Consider the following 22012-nt stretch of genomic DNA (forward strand, 5'->3'; position numbering starts at 1 on the left):
GGACCCTTAGCAACCAGATGAGGGACGCAGGATCAGCGTCTCCTCAAGCCCCCTTTTATCTAGCCTGAATCCCCTCCTCTCACTTTGCAATCAGGGAAGGGCAAGGGGTCATGAGCCCCTTGGATCCCCGTAAGAGCCCCCACTTGCATCATCAGTAGGGTTTTAATCAGGACCTTCAGCACAGCCGTCTCCCACCTGAGCTAGAAGAATAACACCATTAGCTGGCAGCAGCAGTAGTAGGCTGTTATCCTCAGGGGGTGTGGACAGGACCATGCTTTTGACACCATGTTACAAACAGGTGACTGAGGGCTCCCTACTTTAAATCAATGCTGGGTAAGCATATCTCCCCCTAGTGGTTGGACCCAGCCACAACACCCTGCTACAGAGTCCCAGTAACCAATGCGCTCCTAGAGGCCTGGGCACTGATAATCCCAGGTTCAATTCCTGCTGATGAAGGCTGCATGCATGTGGAAGTTATACAGGCTCTCCTCTGCCCACCGCCACCCTCCTACCTTCCTCTGGTAGTCGGTGGTAGCAAACAACTCGTGGTTCTTGATGTCATTGACTCCGTTCTTGAGGATGCCAAAGCGTTTGGTGAGGTCCACCTACAGCAGGTTCTGGAGCAGGTCCTTCAGGTCCGAGCTGAAGTGAGAAGGGAACGGGACCCAGGGTGGGGAGGAGAAACAGAGGTCTGGCTTTTACCTGCCCTGCCCTCATGGCTAGATTCATAGATACACCTAATAATGTACAGTCCCTAGCAGAGGGAGATCATGGGCTACACCTGGGCACCTAGGCACTACCGTAATACACCTAGTAATGTACAGTCCCATAGCACAGGGGGGCCCTGGGCTACCCCTGGGCACCTAGGCACTACCATAATACACGTAATACGTACATCACCTAGCACAATGGGGTCCTAACCCATGACTGGGGCTTGTAGGCACTATTGTAATACACCTAATAATAAATAACAAGCCCTTTAAAAACACTCCAGGACAACGAGTGGACAAGAAGTGGGGGCGCTACTGAGGACTGACACAGGAGCTGAAATGGTTAATTAGCAGCCGCCCCCCAGCTCTTATTGAGTATTTTTCCTCCACAGATCTCAAAGCAGGGCTGCCGCATCACTATCCTCGTTTTACATAAGGGGAAACTGAGGCACAGAGAGAAGTGACTTGCCTAAGGTCACTCAGCAGGCTGGTAGGAGAACCAGGAACAGAACCCACTAGACCACACAACTTTGTTTTTTTAAACCCCACTAGGTTTAAAGCTGACCGTGTCCAACATGAGTGCTTGGAGATCCTTGGCAAGAAGGCGCTGGGGTGGGCAGAGGAATATTATGGGCTCTTGGTTACTATGGCGATGAGTGCTCTACCAGTGCCTGGAGATGACTGATGTGTCTAAGGAATGTTTAGTCTTGCAACGTAGCAGGGTTGTGGAGGGTTTTGCAACTCACAACAGTGTATAAGAAAACCAAAGACACCTGTTCTAGGAGTCCCCATGAGAGTTACAGGGAGCACAATGGTGGTGGGGTGGGGGATGGAGTCCATGTGTTGGGGAAATAGGGGTACGTGGTGAGGGAGGGTCTATGTGTGGGGGACACAATGGGGAGGATGTCCATGTGTTGGAGAATAGGGGTACGTGGCAAGGGTGGGTCTATGTGTGGGGTGCAGGGGGAATGGGGTACATGACAGGGAGGATGCCCGGACGCCCAGGGCACACCAGTCCACTGCCTCGTTATAACCCTGCTTGGGGAAAGCAGGCCAGGGTCACGCACCGAACACTTGGGGGGCGGGAGGAACGACCTGGTGGCCAGGGATCAGCTAGAGATCAGGCAGTGGACAGGCTAGGGTGACCAGATGTCCCGATTTTATAGGGACAGTCCTGATTTTTGGCTCTTTTTCTTACATAGGCACCTATTACCCCCCACCCCCTGTCCAGATTTTTGACATTTGCTATCTGGTCATCCTAAGACAGGCCCTCCCCAGCTCACCTTGCTGAGGATGATCTCGGGAGCCAGGTATTCCGGGGCCCCACACAGAGTCCAGATCCGGTCTTTCACCCGCTTGGCAAAACCAAAATCCGTCACCTGCAGCCAAAACAGAGAGGGGAGAAGCTGGATCAGCCCGGAGGCTGTGACAGCAGGAGGGGAAGGGGGCGGAGCAGATGATTGATGTATTCTGGCCGTGTTACGTTTCTGGGGGTGTCTTGGCTTTGGCAAGGGGATGGCAGCAGAGAGAGACTTGGGCAGGGAGGAAGTCACTGCAGGGAGCCAGGAGCCAGCTCTGGGATGGGAAGGGAAGGAGTGGGGGAGGGGCGGCAGCGTCACCTTGATATAGCCCTGCTGGTCTATCAGGAGATTCTTTGGCTTCAGGTTTCGGTAGATGAGATCCATTGAGTGCAGATACTCAAAGGTCAGGATGATCTGAGCAATGTAGAACCGGGCGTGAGATTAACTGCAATGAGGTGGGAGGAGAACGTGGGCATCCCGGGCCAGATCTGCCCCTCAGCCAGCCCAGCACCCTCAGCCCCCTGCCGCCCCCACCTTCACCTTCCTTATAGATTAGGGTTACCATTCGTCCGGATTCCCCCGGACATGTCCGGCTTTTAGAGTTAAAAATAGCGTCGGGGGGAATTTGTAAATGTCCGGACTTCCCTCCCCCCCATGCAGAGCACGCGCTGCTGACAGGGCAGCCGGCCGGATGGTGCCACTTACATGGGGCTCCGACAGCCAGAGAGAGCCCCTCCTCCCCCCTGCAGCAGAGATCACTCCCTCCCTCCCTCCCTCCCTGCATTCGCAGATCACCAGCCGGCCGTTCGCACCGGCAGTCTGGAGCTCCTCCCCCTTCTCCTCCTCCCCGGCACGCTGGTCTGAGCGGCAGAGTAAGGGGGACAGGTGGTCGGAGAAGGGGCAGGGAGGTTCTGGAGGGGGCAGTCAAGAGACGGGGGGGGGGGGGGGGTTGGGTGTTCGGGGGGGCTTTCTGGGGGTGGGGGTGTGGATAAGGTTTTGGGCAGTCAGGGTACAGGTAGGGGGTAGGGTCCTGGGGGGGGCAGTTAGGGTGGGGGGTCTCAGGAGGGGGCAGTTAGGGGACAAGGAACAGGGAGGCTTAGGTAGGGAGTGGGGTTCTGGGGGGCAGTTAGGAGCAGGGGTCCCAGGAGGGGGCAGTCAGGGGACAAGGAGCGGGGGGGGGTTGGGAGTTCTGGGGGGGCTGTCAGGGGGCAGGGGTGCGGAGAGGGATCGGAGCAGTCAGGGGACAGGGAGCAGAGGGGTATAGATGGGTCGGGAGTTCTGGGGGGGCTGTCAGGGGGTGGGGAGTGGTTGGATGGGGCGTGGGAGTCCTGGGGGTCTGTCTGGGGGTGGGGGTGTGGATAAGGGTTGGGGCAGTCAGGGGACAGGTAGGGGGGTAGGGTTCTAGGGGGCCAGTTAGGATGGGGGGAGGGTCTCAGGAGGGGGCAGTCAGGGAACAAGGAGCAGGGAGGCTTAGGTAGGGGGTGGAGTCCTGGGGGGCAGTTAGGGGCAGGGGTCCCAGGAGGGGGCAGTCAGGGGACAAGGAGCAGGGGGAGGGTTGGGGGTCCTGAGGGGGGCGGGAAGTGGGAGGGAGTGGCAGGGGCAGGGCTAGCGCAGGACAGGGGTGGGGCTCCTCCCATCCTCTTTTTTGCTTGCTGAAATATGGTAACCCTATTATAGATCCCTGACTCCATCTACCCTGGCAACCCCAGGCAAGATGCCCCAACACTTCTAGGCCTGGTGGCCCCATCTGCCCAAGCCAGACCACTAGCCCTAGCACACACATCCTAACCACCATTGCTAGACCCCTAACTCCATCCAGCCTGGCAACCCAGGGGAAGCCCCTCCCAGACCAGCATCTCCCCCTAGCCTCAACACACACACCCATGGACCCCCAGCTCCATCCAGCCTGACTCCATCTAGCCCTGGCATTCCTGGCCACTGACTGTGGCTAGTACTGGCAGAAGACCTCAGCAGCCCTCCCCATGGGGAATCCCTTCCTGACCAGCCCAGCTGGGGATCAGGTCACGCCCTGCAGCATGAGGATCAAAGCCAGCGTCGCTGCAGATGCTGCTAGTGGATAAAAGGTCTAGTTCTCTACTGAACTAAATCCCAAATTCACAGCTGTGGAAACTGAGGCACAGAGTGAGTCTCCCCCCTTCCCACAAGGAGTGAATGGCAGAGGCAGGAATAGGACCCAGGAGTCCCGACTCCTAGTCCCTCTGCTCTAAGTGCTAGATCCCACTGTCCTCCCTGAGCCAGGGATACAACCCAGGAGTCTAACCGCCACCCAGCTCTAACCATTAGCGACACTGTCCCCAACATTGGCTCCCGTGGCAACACTCACCTGAACCTCCCGATCCACCATAGGTGGGAGAACATCTCCCTGCCCGGGATATATTCCATCGCCATGTACAGATTGGAGTTATCCTACAAGGAAATGCAGCAGCAACGGAGTGCAAAGGACAGAGCCACTCCGACCCCTCGTCAGTGCCTGCGACACCGGGATGAAGCTGCTCACCACACCCCTGGTCCTTTATTAGTCCCATCCCTTTCAGGACGCTAACCCCACACGTCTCCAGGGAGCCTGATGCACTGGCCTGGCTTCCACATAGCACACAATGCACTGCACCCGCTGCCTGCGAGATAACAGCCTACTACTGCCGCCAGCTGCTGCTGTTACTCTTTTAGCTCAAGGGCCAGAGGGGCTGCGCTGTGGTGCCGAAGGTCCCAGGCACACACCTGCAGTGGGAGTTGCTGCACAGATGCGGCTGGGGAATAGACTCACTAATGAGAGGACGCGATCTTTATTTGCTTGGAGTATTTAGCGCTAGAGCCCTAGGAAATCCAACCCCTCCCCACGCCTCTGGTCTAGGGGCAGGGACGGGCAGGCCCAAGAGGGATTTCCCAGCTGCGACGTCTATGATCAAAGGGGAAACCCAACCTGCCGCCAGGTCCGACACCCCAGAGGAGCAGAAGCAGGAAGTGAAACTTCTCAAAAGCAGAGTGTGAAATTGACCAGGCTGGCTTCATCCTCCCTCGCGTCTGCAAAGTCAAAGAGCAGCCTCCGAAGTAACTCCGCTAGTGAGACCCTACCTGACTCAGCACCCGCGCACGCACCAGTGGAGACCACTGCCCCTGCCCTCGAGCCCAGGGTCAATTTCCAGCTAGCCCTGGAGAGAGGGTCCAGGCGGGGCATGGGCTGAGCACCCCATGCTGTATGGCCGGAGGCCTTTTTTTGCAGCCAGATTAGGAGAGCAGGAGCCAAGAAGCAGAAAGTCACATCCTCACATTCCATCTAAATTATATCAGAACAATGTCATACCGGGCTGGTAAGAAGGCTCCTGTCCTAATAGTGCCCAGCATCACCAGGCAAAGAAACAGATCTTAGGATGCTCAAAGGAATCACTTAGCAGCAGTGTGGGTGTGAAATCTCTACCTCTTGATTTTTTCCCCTTGCTGGTCCCCACTTCTCTATTGTTTATCTGTCTGGTTCTTTGATAGTTTCTGTTACATAACTAATTTTGCCAGGTGTACATCAGCTAAGGTGGTGGCGTACGACTGGGTAAAGAATTGTTTCACACTACGTTAGGATTGGTCAGAGAATTATTTTGTAATACTTGATGGGTTAAGGTAGAGCTAAACAGGACTCAAGTTTCACTATATAAATTGGGGTCCAAAAGGAAGTTCTTGGGAACCAACTCCAGGACACAGCCCAAGACCAGAGCTGTGTGACCTCAACACTCTGCCAATGACACCATGCAGAAGCTGGAGTACCAGGACGACCTGATCCTGACTGGCCAGCAGGGAAAATTCATCTGCCTTATTGGGAGTGATGGGCATTGTATGCACAGCGTGTGTATTCTGTTCTGGTAACTGTGATGAAGTGGGGGGTTTTCTTGGGTTTTTCAATGGTTTGCATGTAGAGGGGGTGGGACTCAGTTTCCCCGGGTGTTACTGGTTTAACGAGGTGATGGGAGAGGGAGTTTGTTGTTACAGAGGACCAGGGACAGAACTTGGGACCCCAGCCTATGGCCTGGAGAATGGATACCCCAGCGACTGGTGACCAGGAGTCCCAGCTCGGGAGTTCTGGTTCTGGCCAGTGGGAAGATAATGGGCCGTGAAGAGAGGACCCCAGTGACCTGACCAGGCGGTTCCAGCCACAGGACAGCTGAAAGGAGAGGAGACCCAGGCGACCATGTTTACCAGGACAGAAGACAAAGGACAGAGGCGGAACTTGGGGGAGGTGATATCAGATGCCCAGCTGGGAAGCAGGGGGGCTCTGGGCTGGAGAGGGAGAGCAGGCAGAGCCCACCTGGATGCAGGGGAGACTTGGATGTGCTGTGCTGAGGGAGGGCAGGCCCGAGGGCCCTGAGAGTTTCCTATGCCGTGTTCAGACGCTCAGTAAACCCTCCTGTTTTACGCTGGCTGAGAGTCACTCTGGTCTAGAGAACAGGGTTGCATTATTCCCTCTGGGAGTGGAGGCCCTGGGGGTTCAGAGCGAGTGGACTCCCTGAGGGGGCCCACGGCGAGAGACAGGTGTGCTAAGGCTCAGAGAGGTGCGGTTCCAGGAGCTGGAGGGGCTTAACCCCTGAGAGAGACTGGACCACCGAGAAGGGCTGTCACACTGAAGGGGGTTCCCCCAGGGACTGCACGGGGCCAAGAGTGGGCACAATCTGTGAGTCCGTGACAGTAACTGTTAATAAACAGAGGTTAAGGATATTTCTGTGTGAGGCTCTTTCCCTGGGAAAAGACCCTGCAAACCCGCAGAGTGTGAGGTGATGCCCTGAGCCCACGAACGGTGAGGCTAGGAGCCTAAATTAAGAGGGTTACACCTTGAGCCCCAGGAGCAGGGTAAAGGTGGGTGCCCTAGAGCAGTGGTCATCCCAGGGGGTGCGCAAGAGAATCCTTGGGGGTGCGTGTCAGGAGGAGTGCTTCTTTTTTTTTTTTTTGGCTTCGGCGCCGTAGGGGGTGCGCGATCAGAAAAGTTTGGAGACCACTGCCCTAGAGCGTATGGGGAACAATGCCTGAACCCTGCTGTCTCTAAGAGGATGAAGGGAGCTCAGACTTGGCAGAGTGGCCCGTCCCTGGTCTCCCTGCTCAGGCAGTTCTGGTCTGTGTGACATGGACCTTCCTGACCCTCTACCAACTAAACAGGCCCCAACACCCTAGTGGTACCTTCATGGGGCCCAGTCAGCACGTACCAGGCCAGACTCCTAGCTCAGCGGGGTAAATCCAGCGCAGTCGCATTGATTTCAACAAAATTCTCCCACATTTACACCCGCGGATTCAGGGATTTATTTTACGCTGTCGTAGGAGAATCGATTGGCTCAGCGAGCCAGCCTGTGTAACAGAGGCCGCTGGCCCCACTGCTACTGTGTCACCCGAGAGCTACATGGCACGGAGCAGGGGTGACATTTCCTTTGTAGCAGCTTCTGCGGACAAGGGTCCAGAGATCAAAGCTATTTAACCCTAGAACGATGAGGGGCCCCAAGAAAACGACTCTGCCAGCACTGCCTGCTGCTAACACGCCCATCACCCTAGCCTCCGGGCTCCCGCAGGGGCTGCGATTTACCCTGCAGCCTTCTCTGAGCTGACGACTCTTCGTCGCTACAACCCATTAACCTCAGGCTGACAGACAGGAGACAGGTCTCTCTTCAGAGCCAGCCCCTCTTTAATCAGGCCGGCCACAGGGGGTGCTGTGGAGCTCGAAGGCACAACTATCTTTGCTCTCCCCCCTACACACAGGGTGTAGCTCACAGGCCCAAAGATCCAGGTTCAGAGAAGAGGGTCCAAGCCACATTGCTGGGGCCTGAATTTTAGCTGTCACAGAAACTCCATCAGGAGGAAATGATCCCACGTGATGGTTTCAAAGTCTCCACAAAGCCAATTGTGTGTGAAGTTAGGACTTCCTCTGAGATTCCCCCCTGCAAGCCAGAGCTCATGCCCTAGGGCCAGCGCAAGGGAGGCAGAAACTGAAACTGACTAGGAGCGAAAGCAAAACTGACCAGGTTGCGGGGGAGGGAGGGGAGAGAAGTATCACTGTTCAAAACCTAGAGTCAAAAGCAGAACAGAAGAGACTGAAAAAGGGGAATGATCCAAACTGATTTTTCTTAGCTCCAAACCTGATCCCAGACGTCACGCCAGGAACGTTTGTTCTCAGGATACAAGAGATGCATACTGTGCCCTTCGACCCCTTCAGCACAGCTTTGGTTTTAAATCAGAAGAGAATCGAGGGGATTGTGGGAGGCGGGGGGGAGACACACAACTCAGGGCCGGGCTGGCAAGCAAAGGACACCTATCTTGAAAGAATACTCTAGCTTGACGAGGAATTCAAAGTTGACGACCTGGAGGATGCATTTCTCGTTGAGGGTGTGCTCAATTTGTTTCAGCTTCACTACCTGGGAGAGAAAAGGAAATAGCAACATCAGATCTTCCTCTGCTGGCGCAGCACCCCCTGCGCCTCCCACACACTCCCCCTCTCCTGCATCCCCACGCAGGGTTCAGCTCCAAATCCCTCCCCCGCACTGGGGATTCCACGGCCCCAGGCCAGATCTCCATGGCAGCCCCCAGCATCTCACCTTCTGTTTATCCAGAATCTTCATGGCATAGTGATTCCCGGTCTCTTTGTGTTTCACCAGCATCACCCTCCCAAATGAGCCCGTGCCCAAGTTCTTGATTTGTTCAAACTGATCCAAACTGGCTGTGTTCTGGAAGGGGAAAAACAAACCTGATGGGGGCCCAGACTGGTCCTGGGGGCATCAGGAAGGAACCTGCCTGTGACAGTGGGATTTGCACTGCAAGACTGGACGGGTCTTTAATGACCATGAGGGGTCAGAGCTTCGGATTTTATAGCTCACCAGAAATGCAGCCCCTCCAGGGTCAGCACTGAGTGTGACGAGAGAGCGCCCCCTACTGAGCCCCCCACTCCCTGCAGCACAGCACCCCCTAGCATCGCACTGGGGTTGTTCTTGAGAACATTGATATGAAGTAGATGTCACATTTCACCACCAGAGGGCACCACAGGAAACCACTACGTTTTTAATGAGACACAGAAAAGGGATTCTCTGCTCCTTGGGCAGAACCAAAATCCAGTTCCAGACAGGCGACCAGCCCAACTCCATTCAGAGGGGGCTGGTGCACGTTAGAGGCAGGGGAGGGAATGGGAGTCAGGACTCCTGGGTTCTAGCCCTCGATCTGTGAGGAGAGGGAGTGAAGTGTATTGGTCAGAGGGCAGGAGACTAGGAGTCAAAAGATCACTTCCTAGTTCTGCCACCAACTTCCTATACCCTTGACCCTCTGGGCCTCAGTTTCCGCATCTGTGCCATGGCGTTAATGACAGAGGGTGTGCAGGAGGACTAGCAAAGTGACAGTGCTGCAGAACCACCCCAGGCAGCATTTCCAGTGGGGACAGACCAAGGGCTGACCCCAAAAGCTTTTCCGGCACCTACAAACTGAGGCACTGCGCTCAAGCGCAGGCAGCAAATGGAGGCCCTTTGAACAGGGTCCTGTTAACACAACCCCTAAGAGCCAATCTGGGGCTGGGCTGGACGACCACGCTGGGGCCTTGGGAGGAGGATGGGGGAGGGGGAGACAGGCTGGATCAGGAGTCCCACATGGTTAGTGTCCCCCTTCCCCAGCAGAGTGGAGTTGAACCTACAGAGTTCTTGGCCCTCCAGTTACCAGAGGGAAGATTTGGGGGAGGGGGGGGGAAAGAGCAACATGGTCCACTCCGCCCCGCCCCCCAGGAGCAAAAATAACCCCAGACCCTCAGCGGAGGCTGTGTGGCAAGGAGGCTCAGTGATGGGGAAAGAGATCCAGGGGGGTGACTGCAGAGTAATCAGCCTGGGGCTGCAGAGGCCTTGATTGGGGGGGTGAGGGGTGATCTGGGTTGGGGTACAGTACCTGGGAGGGGTTCTCCCATTTCTTGAGGAAGTCTTCTTTGGCTTTGGCTAGGAACTCCTGCATTGTAAGGGAAACAGAGAGGGAGCAGCATGAGGCGCCAGGAGGGGTGGGGCACCCAGTCTGGTGGACAGAGCTCCCCTTTCAGCCCCCCCTGCCACGCCCCGCTCAGCAAAGAGGCATGCAGGCACAAAGGGGGTGGGGATTTTAAGCGTATCAGAAGGATGGCGGTGCCTGATTGGCCACAAAGGGCGGCTCAGCTGGGGAATGGCTAGAGAGAGGTCCATGTGGGGGCACTCCCGCAACACCCCCACCCCCACCCCCAGGCCTGCCCCTGGACACACCGAACAGCCCCGTTAGGGAGGGGTAATGCAGCCCCCAGTGCCTACCAAAGGGGGCGCACTTGTGCCTCTACCCCCCCGCTGAACATACCACTCGGGGGTGCCTGTTCCACGCCCGCAACACACAACCTGCACCCCACAAGGACACACTCGTAAAACCCTCCAGTCACATGACGTTAAGAGGCGTGGATCACGTTGCCCTAATGGGAGGATACGGGATCTACTACTGCTGCCAGCAAAAGGGGTGAAGGGGGAGGAGATTCCCCCTTAGCTCAAAGGGCAGAGGCCTGTGTGTAGCCTTTTCTCAACCATGCAGGCAGCACCCACCAATGACACCAACAGCCCACAAGGGGGCGCTACACACACACACACACACACACACACACCCACCCCCTGCAGAAAGCAGCCAGGAAAAATCGCAAACCCCAGTTGGGCTTTGCCCACAAAGGGGTTAAAACAACCAGCCACAGCCTCCACAGCAGCAGCCTGGGAACAACAAGTGCCCAGCTCTCTGACATCCAACCAGGTGATCCCTCCTTCGCCAGCCGGGCTCCCTGTCCTTGTGGCCAGATCCCAGAACCATGGGAGGGGGGATGGGGATTGGAGCAATCTGCAGCATCTGGAGGGATATTTGGTACCGAGAGCCCCTTGTATCTTCACTGCTTCCTGCTGCTCCCGACAGGGACAAGTCCCGCAGCTCTTAATAGTGCAAGAGATGCCCAAGGGGTTTGAATGGCTGCAGCAGGGAGGCCAAGCAGGGAGCAGCAGCAGGAAGTGGCTTTGAACCCAGAGCTCACCCCTGCCCCCACCATCACAGGCAAGTCTCCCCCACACCAGAGGTGTATAAAGTTAATTTCCTCCCCCGGGGATCACTGGTGCTCAAGACGCCAGGGAGGGGACAAGCTAAAAGCCTAGATCCAGATCTGGGTGGTGCAGTTCTTGGGGTCACAGATGCACAACCCTGGAATCAACTCCCTGCCACCCCACTCTCACCACGACAACTCACTCCCTTCCCAGAGCTGGGGAGAGAACCCCAGGCGCCCTAGCTCCCAGCCCCCCACTTGAATCACTAAATAGCAACACTTCTGTGGAAACCCGGCACCACCATGCTCCAGTCCTGTCCCTGCCCTAAAGAAAGGGCTGAGAAATAGGCCAGGCGAGGCCCTGAAATGCACCAGCAAAGCAGGACAACATCCTACAGACGTGACTGATTCACTGCCGGAGGGAAGGAGACCAAGATTTTGGGGATTCCCCTGATCCCACAGGATAGGGCAGGGCAGCCCTGAAAGGGTTCCGGGGACCAGCTATTTGCTGGCTAACTACCCCTGCCCACACCCCCCTTCGCCCTGTCGCCCCCACACCCAATCTCCCGTGGAGCCCCACAGAGGGGGGCTGAATTCACATCTGCGTCTCCCAGCCACGCGCAGGAGACGCAGCTCAGTCTGTCTGACCGACTTTCACTTTGTCTCCTACTCTCTCTGGATTATTTACAGAAACAGGCTTAGCTCACCAGCCACTGTCTCCCGCCATCGAGCCCAGCCCTGGGGGGGAGGAGGGGGGAAGCAGGGCCTTTAAAAAGTTTTGTCAAACTAGCCCCCCCTCCCCCAAATAGGGGGAAAATGGTGTTACATTTTGTAACCCCGGCCTTCGTGCAACACAGTTGTTTTTCATAGGGACTTGGCCCTGATCCTGCAACGGGCTTTCAGAAACAAGGCTATTCTGTTCTCGCTAGGTTCTTATTCTGCTCTTATCACCCCAGTATCTGAATGCCTTCCAGTCGTGCATTAAGCGATGTGACTGCACATCTGTCACGTGGTTTGTTCTCTCATCTTCTCCCTGGAAGGAGAAGTGGGGTGTCTTGTTGTTTGAGAGGTTCTGGTAGGTCAAAGAAAGGTGTCTGGATTTGGGATGGTCCCTGGTTCATGTGGCAGGTAGTTCCACAGTCTATAACCAGACCCTGCACAGATGAACTTCACCATGGAGGTAGGTGCCATTGTACCAAGGAAAAAACGGTTACCTACCTTATGTAACTGTTGTTCTTTGAGATGTGTTGTTAAAGTCCATTACACATTAGGTGTGCGTGCGTCGCGTGCACGGACGTCGGAAACTTTTTCCCTCAGCGGCTCCCGTCGGGCCGGCAGGGTCCCCTCCCTCCCGCCAGAGTGGCGCCCCGCTCTAGCGTATATATAACCCTGTGGGCCCGACCCTCCCTCGGTTCCTTCTTGCCGGTGACTCTCACAGAGGGGAAGGAGGGTGGGAAGTGTAATGGACGTAAACAACACATCTCGAAGAACAACAGTTACAGAAGGTAGGTAACTGTTTTTTCTTGAACAATCTCTCGAAGAAGAAAAACAGTTACCTACCTTCTGTAACTGTTGTTCTTCGAGATGTGTTGTTCACGTCCATTACACATTAGGTGACTCACAAGCTTACCATTGGAGGAGGGTAGGAGTCAAGGAACAATTGATTGAAGCACAGCCCTGCCGACCACCGCGTCCTCTCTGGTCTGATGATGGATTGCGTAATGGGCTGTGAACGTATGTACCGATGACCAGGTGGCCGCTTTACAGATTTCCTGGAGTGGAACCTGCGCCAAGAAAGCCGCCGAGGACGCTTGGGCCCTAGTCGAGTGAGCCCTGATCGCCGGGGCTGGTACGTTGGCGAGCTCATAGCACGTGCGGATGCAAAGCACAATCCATGCTGACAAGCGTTGAGCCGAGATAGGCTGGCCTTTCATTCTCTCCGCAATGGCAATGAACAGTTGTGTCGACTTGCGGAATGGTCTGGTCCGTTCCAGATAGAATGCCAAGGCTCTACGGACATCGAGGGTATGCAGACTGCAGTGGCTTGGGCCCGTATGGGGCTTGGGGAAGAACACCAGTAAACAAACGTCCTGCCCCATATGAAATTGCGTGACCACCTTAGGAAGGAATTTGGGGTGCGGCCTCAGTTGCACCTTATCCTTATAAAAAACTGTATAAGGGGGTTCCGATACCCTCCTAGCTGATGTGATGGCCACTAGAAACGCTACCTTCCATGAGAGGTGCATGAGGGAGCAAGAGGCTAGGGGTTCAAAGGGCGGTCCCATGAGTTTAGTTAGGACCAGGTTAAGGTTCCATGCAGGGACCGGCGGGCGCGAGTAGGGAAACACCCTCTCCAGCCCCTTGAGGAATCGAACTACTGTGGGGTTGGAGAATACCGAAAACCCCAACTCTCCCGGGTGGAACACCGATATGGCGGCCAGATGCACTTTAATTGAGGCGGGGGTGAGCCCTTGATGCTTGAGGTGCAGCAAGTAGTCCAGTATTGATGGGACGGAGGCCCGGAGAGGCTGTATGAGATTATGCTCGCACCAGAGAGAGAATCTCTTCCATTTGGCAAGGTAGGTCGCTCTTGTGGAGGGCTTCCTACTACCAAGAAGAATTTGCTGGACCTGCTGAGAGCACCTATGCTCCGTATCATTTAGCCAGAGAGATACCACGCCATGAGATGTAGCGACGGTAGGTTCGGGTGGAGTAGGCGACCCCGGTCCTGCGTGACGAGGTCACGATGGAGGGATAGGGTAATCGGGGCGGTCAAGGACAGTTCCAGCAGGGTCGTGAACCAATGCTGGCGTGGCCACGCCGGTGCGATGAGGATGACTGTCGCCTTGTCCCTGCAGGTCTTGAGCAGGACCCTATGAATGATCGGGAATGGTGGGAAGGCATACCTCAGGCTCCCGCCCCACTGAATCGCGAAGGCATCTGCCAATGAGCCCGGGCTGAGGTTCTGGAATGAACAAAACTGAGGGCATTGGCTGTTGTCCTTGGTGGCGAAGAGATCCACCTGGGGAAACCCCCACCTCTGGAAGATAGAATGCAGGACGTCCTTTCTCAGCGTCCATTCGTGCATGTGGTACGACCTGCTGAGGCGGTCTGCTAACCCGTTTTGGACCCCTGGGAGATATGCTGCCAGTAGTTGGACTGAATGGGCTATACAGAAGTCCCATAGGAGGAGCGCCTCGTGACAGAGGGGAGAGGATCGGGACCCGCCCTGCTTGTTTATGTAGAACATGGCGGTAGTGTTGTCCGTCAGAACTGACACGCTGTGGCCTTCTATGGTAGCGTGAAAGGTCTGGCAGGCGAGGCGAACTGCCCTCAACTCCTTCAGATTGATGTGGAGCAACTTTTCTTCCCTGGACCATAAGCCCTGGGTCCGCAGGTCCCCTAGGTGCGCCCCCCAGCCCAGGTCCGACGCATCTGTCACTAACGTCAGGGTGGGTTGTGGTGTGGCGAAAGGGACCCCTTCGCAAACTTGCTGCTGATCGAGCCACCAGCGGAGGGAGTTCGACACCCGAGCTGGGATTGTCACTACTAGGTCCAAGGGGTTTCTGTTGGGGCGATACGATTGGGCTAGCCACAACTGTAACGGTCTGAGTCTTAGGCGGGCATGTCTGACTACGTGTGTGCAAGCCGCCATGTGCCCCAGGAGTTGCATACAGCATCTGGCCGTGGTCGTGGGAAATTGTTGGATGGAGCTTACGACCCTTTGAATGGCCAGGAATCTGGAAACTGGAAGACTTGCCCGTGCCACCACCGAGTCCAGGACTGCTCCTATGAAATCCAGTCTCTGCGTGGGGATCAGTGAGGACTTGGGTACATTGACCAGTAGACCGAGCTTGTGGAACACCTGTAACACCAGTGCCACGTGGGAGCAGACCTCGTCCTCTGACCTGCCCGCGAGGAGCCAGTCGTCCAAGTACGGGTATACCCGCATCTTTCTTTTTCGAAGAAAGGCTGCCACCACGGACATGCATTTCGTGAACACTTGCGGGGCCGTTGCTAGGCCGAACGGTAAGACCGCAAATTGGAAATGGTGTTGGTTGATGGTGAAGCGCAGGAACCGCCAGTGGGCAGGGCGGATGGCGATGTGAAAGTACGCATCTTTCATATCGAGGGCAGCATACCAATCCCCCGGATCCAGGGATGGGATAATAGCGCCAAGGGAGACCATACGAAAACGTGCCTTGACCAAAAATTTGTTTAGTTTGCGGAGGTCCAAGATAGGACGGAGGCCCCCTTTTGCTTTGGGAATAAGGAAATATCTGGAGTAAAACACTTTCCCCCTTAGGTCCGGAGGGACCTCTTCCACCGTTCCTACTTTGAGGAGGGCCCGCACCTCCTGCATAAGGAGTTGCTCGTGAGAGGGGTCCCTGAAGAGGGACGGGGAGGGGGGTGAGAGGGAGGGGGCGAGGAGAACTGAAGGGTGTATCCCGCCTCCACCGTGCGAAGGACCCAGCGGTCCGATGTTATACGGGACCAAGCACGGTAAAAATGGGACAAGCGATCCCTGAAACATAGGGGAGGATCCGGTATAAGGGTCGGTACGCTGTCCTCGATTGCAGCTTCAAAACCCTTGCTTATTTCCCGGCTGCGGCTTGCCTTGGCCTTGGCTTTGGCCCTGGTTAGGCGTGTTGTTCCGTCTACGCCTGTTATCCCTGCCCCTTCTGCGGTACGGTTCCTGTCTAGGACGAGGGTGGTATTGCCTCTGCGGTGGTTGGGGCTTAAAGGGTTTCCTCTGTGTCACTGGGGTGTGCATTCCCAACGACTTGAGGGTTGCTCAAGAGTCTTTGAGGCTGTGTAATCTGGCATCCGTCTGGTCTGAGAACAAGCCTGACCCCTCGAACGGGAGGTCTTGCAAGGTGTTTTGCACCTCTGGGGGAAGGCCGGAAGCCTGTAGCCATGCTGAGCGCCTCATCATCACTCCTGACGTGATTGTCCTGGCAGCTGCGTCCGCGGAGTCAAGGGAGGCCTGCAGAGAGGATTTGGCTACTGCCTTCCCTTCGTCCACTAAGGCAGCGAACTCGGGTTGTGAACCCTGGGGCAGGGAGTCCTTAAACTTGGAGACTGATGCCCAAGAATTGAAATTGTGTCTGTTCAGAATCGCTTGTTGGTTAGCGATCCTCAACTGGAGGCCCCCGGACGAGTAGACCTTCCTACCAAATAAGTCCAAGCGCTTTGCCTCCTTGGCCTTGGGGGCCGAGGCTTGCTGGCCATGCCGCTCTCGTTCGTTGACCGCAGAAATGACCAGCGAACAGGGTGTTGTGTGAGAAAAGAAGAAGTCGAACCCCTTGGAGGGGGTGAAGTACTTCCTCTCTACGCCTTTCGCAGTTGGTGCACTGGAGGCCGGTGTTTGCCATACTGTCTTATAGTTAGACTGTACTGTTTCTATGAGCGGGAGTGCGATCCTGGAGGGGCCTTCCGGGCTTAGGATGTCAACCATGGGGTCCTCCTGCTCTACCGTCTCCTCCGCCTGCAACCCCAGATTGAGGGCTACTCAGCGGAGCAGTTCCTGGTGCGCCCGATGGTCAATCGGGGGAGGGCCGGACACTGTCGTGCCCGCCACGGCTTCATCTGGTGAGGAGGAAGAGGTTAGGGCCTTCTGTGCATACTCCTCTTCCTGCAACTCCTCACCGACTGGGCGCTCCTCTGGGGTCTGTCCTATAGTGTGGGTCTGAGTCGGCTCTTTCTCGCTCCGGTGGTCTGGAGACCGTGGCCTCCTTGCGAGAGGAGGGGCGCCCCTGCGGGGAGCGGGTCCGGTGTCCCGAGGGGCCAGATCTCGAGGTCCTGGACGGGGGGCCTTGCTGGTGGTAGGCCCAAGGGGTCCAGAATGGCCATTGTCCTGGCTGGCCCCACTGTGGGTGCCAAGCGGCTTCGTGTTCCCTCCCTTACCCTGTGGGTAAATCTGCTGGACTGGCCCGAGTCTGCCTCCGAAACCACGGACGGTGACCTGGATGGCCACGGTGGTGCCGTGGGACGGTGCCGGTCCGGGGTCGAAGAGTAGTACCTCCGTGACCGGGCCCGGGAGTAGCGTCTTGCCGACCTGGACCTGGACCGGTACCGGTGACCTCGGGACCAGGAACGACTGCGAGTGGTCAGTCTTGGGGATCGCGTGGCTGACACATCCCGGTGCCTACTCAAGTAGGGCTGCTGGGTCGGTGCCGGGCGCTTATTGGGGCCCGACGGCTGTGCGGCCCTCTGCGCCGAGGGTAGCCGGGAGTCCACCGAGGCGGAGCTCGACCGGGATCGGCGCCGTGAATGGTGCCGAGATGGTGACCGTGATGGGCGCACCATTGCCGGCTTGCCTCTGGATGGCAGTCTTGGCAGATTATCTTTGGCTTGGAGGGGGCCCTCAGCGGACAATTCGATGAGGTCCTTTGCTGCCTCAAATGTGTCCGGGGTGGAGGGCTGTTCCAAAAGCTCCTCCAGTCCTTCCTCCTCACTCAATGCACCTATCCCGGGGCTCGACGGGCCTTTCGGCGCCGGAGCCACTGGCACCGGGATCTGTCCTGGGGCCGCCACGCTCTTAGGCGCACTCGAGGTCTTTGCGGGCGCTACCCTCTTATGTGGGGAGCGTCCTCGGGCCTTGGGTTGGCCCTTCGATTTTGCCGGCGAAGATGACCGGTGCCGGGGGCGGTCCTGCTGTGTCGGTGCTGTAGGCTTAGGGTGCCCCGCCGGTGCCGGATCACAAACCGATGCCGGGGCACTCCGCACCGAAGTTGACGGTGCCGCGGCCTGATGCGTCGAAGTGGAGGGCTGTAATGCAGCCTCCATGAGCAGCTGCCTAAGGCGAAAGTCTCTTTCTTAGTCCTGGGCTTGAAGGCCTTACAGATCTTGCAGCGCTCTTTTTGGTGTGCTTCCCCCAGGCAACGGAGGCACGAGTCGTGGGGATCGCTTATCGGCATAGGCTTGCGGCACGTGGCACAAGCCTTGAAGCCTTGGGCGTGCGGCATCCCCGCCGCCCAGGGCCGGTGTCGGGATTGACCAAACACCTAAAACAAAGGAGCTTAACTACTACTAAAGAACTGATAACTGCCTAAGAGTAACACTAACTACTAATGCTAAGGGACACTCTCAAGCGAGAGACAGAGTTGTTCCAACGCCGTCACAGATGGTAAGAAGGAACTGAGGGAGGGTCGGGCCCGCAGGGTTATATATACGCTAGAGCGGGGCGCCGCTCTGGCGGGAGGGAGGGGACCCTGCCGGCCCGACGGGAGCCGCTGAGGGAAAAAGTTTCCGACGTCCGTGCACACGACGTGCGCACACCTAATGTGTAATGGACGTGAACAATCACTCGAAGAAGAAGTAGAGTTGTCAGCCATTATCTTTCTGCTAAAGTCGTACGCTCATTTAGATCCCCCTTGGCGCAGGCCACGGAGTGGCTTGAAGATGGGGACCGAGAACTTGAACTTGCTTTGAAAGGCAGAGGCTCTGAGGTGAAGCATGAGGTTGGAAACTGCTACTCAGAAGCTGGTGTGCATTAGGTTTCTGTAATCACAAAAGTTGGGCCTAAAACTTGTCATGTCTCTTTAAGAGCAGTCTGCCCTCTGATTAGGAGACTCAGCTTTCTTCACCAAGGCAACAGACCAGCGTGCTTTGCCACCTGCGGGTGAGGAAAGAGGCGATCGCAGGCAGCAAGGGGTTGCCAAGAAGCAGAGTCTCAGTTACCCAAGGTCAGAGAGGAGCCAGCTCTGTTTCAGATCGTTAAAACTCCTCCTCTCAGCTAGAGTCCTGTGAGCTTTCTCCCCCCCCCCACAGCGCCACCTAGCTGCAGCGGGTAAACAGAGCGCAGACCAGGAGGGTCAGCTCGTGGGGGGAGCGAGGGGGTTGCACATCTTTGCGACACGGATCCTAGGTGGGAATCAGGCTCCAGGTCGGCAGAGCAATTTAGTCTAACTCACAGCACTTTGAGATGCCAACTGGTTTCACGCAGGGGCTGCTGGCCTGGTTCCTAATGGGAATTGCCCCGATTTCTAGTGCCAGTCCAGTAGCAGCCTCAGATGAGGAGGAAGCAGGGTCTGGCACCAGGGGCCCCTCGCCCCAGCCACCGGGAGGGTCCCTCCAGGGCAGACAGCGCACGGATGGCAGACCTGCTGGGGTTCTCGGCTGGGAGAGCCAGGGCTGCTGATCTAGTGTGAAATTAACCAAGGGCAACAATACAAAGCCTGGATGTCTGAGACAAAGAGGTGGGTGGGAACCAGCAGAGGGAGATTTGGTTGCTACTGGGCAGTGATTTATGAGGAGTCTGCTCACCTCCAGCCAGTCAACAGTTACTCCAGATCACAGCTGGATGGGCGGCTGTGGTGTAACTAACACACAGAGGGTCCGTCCCCTTTAACAGGCAGCAGCTAGCAAAGAAGGCAACACCCCCATAGGCCCCTCCTACTCCCTCCTGACAGTTTCCAGACCCAGCATGGGTTTGCTAACTGCTGATGCTCCACCCAGGAGCTTCTGCAGCGGTGCCCGCAATGCAAAGCAGAGCAAACCCCCGATGCCCTGCCCGGTATCAGTGCCTTGCTCTGCTGGGTCAGAGAAGTGGGCAGAAGCAGCGTTAACCAGTGGATCAGACCCTGGCCTGGGAATCAGGAGACCTGGGTTCTAGTCCTGGCTCTGACACTGACTTGCCATGAGACCCTGGCGAGGTCCCTTTGTGCCTCAGTTTCCCCATTCGTACACCGGGGATGATAGCCCTGCCTCACAGGCAGGTTGTAAGGATAAATGCATTGACTGAGGTGCTCAGATGCTACAGTGATGGGCCCTCAGAAGTACCTTAGATCAAGAGAATAAACCCATGAGTCCTGGTTCCTAGCCCCCCTGCTCTAACCACTAGACCCCACTCCCCTCCCAGAGCCAGGGAGGAAAACCCAGGAGTCCCGACTCCTGGTGCTACCAAACTGTGGCACGTGGTCCTCCCTCACTAGGCTATCAAGAAGTCAAAGCTTCCCCCCCACGCCATGCCCGCTTGATCTGGAGGCAGCCCTCGGAAGGCCGAGACAGCAGAGGGTTAAAGGTGCCAGAGAAGCCGCTGGCACCAGGTGCTTTACAATCTGCTATTTTAATCCTGGCTGCCCTGGCAAGGCACTATTGTTATAACCTTGTTTGAACATCCAGCCCAGGGCCTGGGATTGGCGGGCGGGTCAGAGATAGCTCATCCCTGCATCCTCCCTCCCCTCCCCCGCCGAGCTATCCCAGAGCCCCCAGTACAGACGGCAGAGCCACTTAGTGTCGCGTGGGGACTTTCAAATCCCCCATGGGAATCCCACACACCCAAAACTATGGCCAGGGCCACCGAGTCGGGATGTGACCTCGACCCAAGCGGCTGTGCAGTTAATTCAAGAGTATGAACTGATCAACGCCCAGGTAACACTTGACAGGCTGCAAATAGGGAGGGGGGGGGATAAAAGAAGGGAATGAGGGAAAGAAAGAGGGAGCGTGAAAGAGAAGGAGGAAGTGAAAGTGGATGAGAAGGAAAGAGTGAGACAGGATGTCAGAGAGGAAGTGTAAGTGACACATGAGAGGGCACAAATATGTCCCAGCAGCACAGGGAAGTAGCCATGACTATCCCACGGAGGGGAGCCAGTGGGTCCTTGTCCCACTCAGGGCAAAGAGATCCGAGCGCCCAGCCTCCCACCCACACCAAAGATCTGCAGCGATCAAGGACCAGGCGTTTGGCCTGCAGCTTCCCGGGCGCCGTGGGAGGAACGGGAGGTGCCATACACCAGGGACTGGCCTTTGGAATGGAAGGAGAGTGGGAATAGAGAGGGGAAGAAAGACAGAGAGGGAGTAATGAGGAAGAGAAGAATCCATAGACCCCACTCCCTTCCCAGAGCTGGGGACAGAACCCAGGAGTCCTGACGCCCAGGCCCCTGCTCTAACCGTTAAACCAGTATGGAAGACTGGGAGCCAGGACTCCTGGGTTCCATAGCCAGCTCCGCCCCCAATCCTGCGAGACTTTAGACACAGACCCCCCTCTGTGCGCATCAGTTTCCCCCCCATCACAAAACAAAGACAATCTCTCCCTTCAGAGGGGTTGTCTGTGTGGGGAGATTAACTACCATCGGCAGAACAGCGAGAGCCAATGGAGCAGCGCATGCCGCAGAAACTGATTTGGACGCCCGGCGCAGACACTCAGCGAGGAGAGAAGTCACACTCAGCTTGGCGGGTTTAGCCCTCCTGACATAAGAGCTGCCATCTCCAGACCCCACATCCCACCCCGTGCCTCCACAGCGCCACCATCAGCTCAGCATGGCAAGAGGCTCGCGTGGCCAGCGCAACACGGCCAATGGCTCAGGAGTGGCAGGAAGACGAGCCCCTTGACGTCAAGCTGCTGCCAGCAGTGACTGGGAACCGAGAGCTCCTAAGGCCTCATCTGCTGGGTGAGCTTCCCCCTCATCTCGACCGTGCCCCACAGGGAACCTCTCCGGGGGGAGCTGGGCAGACCAGACTCAATCCGTGGTCTCCCCACAGAAGCCACCACAAACTTCAATGGCGCCTACATCACAGGAGACCCCCTCCACCCGCATCCCCACTAGGACTCAGACGCTGCATCTCTTTTCCCCAGCACCGAATCACAGCAGCCCAACCCCCGGGGATCTGGGGCTGCATGTGGTCCTACCTACCCCCAGGGCTCCCATCCCAACTCACTCTGCTCATTCCAGGCGGCAGTGTGCTCGGACACATGGGCCGTCTCGCTGCGCGGGCCCCCAGTAGAAGATCCGCCCAGCCAGACTCTCCAGCTTCTGAAGCGGTGACATCTTAGCGCCTTTGTTCCTACTGGGGTTGGGGCAGGTCATTTCTGCTCCATGGCTCATGTTTCCCTTCATTTATTTATCTCCCTCTCTCCCCGGCCCTCACAACCAGAGTCGACGCGAAGCTTGGCCCCGATCCAGGAATCCTCCAGCCTTGGCCATTTCCCAGCAGCGGAGAAGACAGCAGGATCAGGT

General features: G+C 56.8%; 1 protein-coding gene and 1 pseudogene across 1 annotated transcript in view; both read right to left on the minus strand.

Annotated features, from left to right (window-relative positions):
* Positions 1 to 22012, minus strand: part of LOC135891736 (cAMP-dependent protein kinase catalytic subunit alpha-like) — a 97892-nt gene that overhangs the window by 365 nt on the left and 75515 nt on the right. The gene's annotated exons all lie outside the window — the stretch shown is intronic.
* On the minus strand, positions 438 to 21892 carry LOC135891914 (cAMP-dependent protein kinase catalytic subunit gamma-like; annotated as a pseudogene).

The sequence above is a fragment of the Emys orbicularis genome, chromosome 19 (assembly GCF_028017835.1).
Source record: "Emys orbicularis isolate rEmyOrb1 chromosome 19, rEmyOrb1.hap1, whole genome shotgun sequence".
NCBI classification, from domain to species: Eukaryota; Metazoa; Chordata; order Testudines; family Emydidae; genus Emys; species Emys orbicularis.